Source organism: Nanorana parkeri, unplaced genomic scaffold (assembly GCF_000935625.1).
Source record: "Nanorana parkeri isolate BGI_ZX_2015 unplaced genomic scaffold, ASM93562v1 scaffold525, whole genome shotgun sequence".
In the NCBI taxonomy this organism is placed as follows: domain Eukaryota; kingdom Metazoa; phylum Chordata; class Amphibia; order Anura; family Dicroglossidae; genus Nanorana; species Nanorana parkeri.
This window is the reverse complement of record NW_017306793.1, coordinates 310090-312135: the sequence shown is the minus strand read 5'-3', so window position 1 is coordinate 312135 and position 2046 is coordinate 310090. Positions and strand designations below refer to the sequence as shown.

General features: G+C 44.1%; 1 protein-coding gene across 1 annotated transcript in view; it reads left to right on the top strand.

Annotated features, from left to right (window-relative positions):
• Positions 1-2046, top strand: part of LOC108791088 (NADPH--cytochrome P450 reductase) — a 53702-nt gene that overhangs the window by 15363 nt on the left and 36293 nt on the right. The window lies entirely within an intron of this gene.

Genomic DNA, 2046 nt, shown 5'->3' with positions numbered 1-2046 from the left:
CCCTACATGTGTGACTCCTTAGGCCCCTTTCACATGAGCATCATCAGTTCAGTCAAGGTTCACGGATACAAAAAAGATGAATCAGTTTACTTTAGTTTGCACAATCGTTGTCTGTTCAGTTTACATCAGTCGTAGACATTTTGTTGTTATGGTAAATTCCCATGATTCTTTGCTTTCTTGCCATGCTGTATTTCGACATCAGTCCCAAAAAACGGATGTAACCTGAATTGGTGTAAACTGATCATCAGTCCCAGTCAGTCAAAACTGAGAGCTGATCCGTCTCAAATTGTGCACCTCAACTGACTCTGATGTAAACTGATGGTCATCAGTTTTCTTCCGCACTGCCATAAAGATGCACTGTCGTCCGTTTTTCATCTGCAAACCGGAGGGTTGGAAACCTGACAACCTGAAAGCTAATGTGAAAGGGGCCTTAGGCCCTTCTCAGATGAGGACCCGATCTGACACTCTATGTAAGTCTATGAGCAGCTGGGTTTAAACGGACATTTACACCCGGTTAGCCCCGTCTCCAGTTCAGTACGGTAAAACAGATGGATCATTGATCCGTTTTCACGGACCAGACCACACATGCCCCTTATAAATCAGATTCCCCATAGACTGACATGGGGTCTGGTACTTTTAGTTTTATCCTCCATCGCAAGTTAGAGGAAACAACTGTACTGACGCGGATGTCACAGTGGTGACATCTGCTCCGTGCCGCTCTGATCAGGAGAGGATCTGTTGACTGCTCCTCTCCTGATCGGCCCATGTGAAAGGTGCCTTAAAGTGATATTAAACCCTCAGATTTTTTAACATCAACCAATACTGTAATGTGTGCCTTACTGTAATCCATGGTTGTTTCCCTTCTCTTTGCTGCTCTTCCTTTTAAATCCTCATGTCTTCTCATGCTTGGGGAGAACTTCCCTTTTCAGCTCAGGGCCTCTTCCTGTAGTGCTGGCTCAGGTTACAAGCCTATACAAACGTATACACAGACACCGTGTATCCATTTCAGAGACAAGGCAGTCTGCTGCAAAACAGAAGTTCTGCAGAGCATGAGAACAGATACAGATTTAAAAGGAAGAGCAGCAAAGAGAAGGGAAACTACCATGGATTACAGTAAGGCACACATCACAGTATTGTTTTATGTTAAAAAATCTGAAGGTTTAATGTCACTTTAAGCCTGATTCACAACTAGGCATTTTTGAGCAGTTGGAAAAGATCTTTTAAACGCCCAACCTAAGAAGTCCCATGATTTTCAATGCCCCTGTTCACACATGACCAACAAAACACCAGCAGGAAAACACCAAATGCCCAAAAAGGTACATGAGCTTCTTTGGACGGTTAGCAGCCCATTTTTCTCCCATGGCAGAAAACGTGCGCCAGAAGCATTTTGCACATTTTTGTGTGTGTTTGTGCGCGTGTTCATCCATTGACCGCAATATTTCTTAAGCTGCCAGTCGAAACAAAAAGGTCTTCACGTGAAAAATGTGCCAAACGCGCAAATAACCGCACGTTGAATGTGCAAAAACGATGGCGCCTAGATCTGACCCCAGCCTTGGTGATCACCAAACAAAGACATGCTGTAAACTCTAGTGCAGTGTCTTGTTATATTTTCCACAGGGAATGCATGTGGGCCAGGCTTCTCTCTTCTGATCTTCATCTTCTTTAACGGTCATATTTGCCATTGATAAACGTTCTCTTCAGATGTAATGTTTTTTTTTCTTGACTTGCATCAGAGTGCAAGGACAACACCTTCCATAAAACTTGTATGCATGCAAACATGTACAAATGCACATACAGTGTTTAATGTATTGCTGGGATTTGTATTCCTATGTATAATATACAGCACAATGTACCATCAGCTATAGAGGAAAACAAATCCCAGCAATACATTATAGAGCGCCATGTGGGGGGGAGGGAAGTGCAGGCTTACCTGAGCAGTCTTCCAGCAACTTGCTTCTGAGATCGGACCTGTCTATCGGAGGCTGTCATACCCCCACACCTGCACCTCCTTACTACATCTCCCCGCGTCCCTGTGCCGATCGTGGA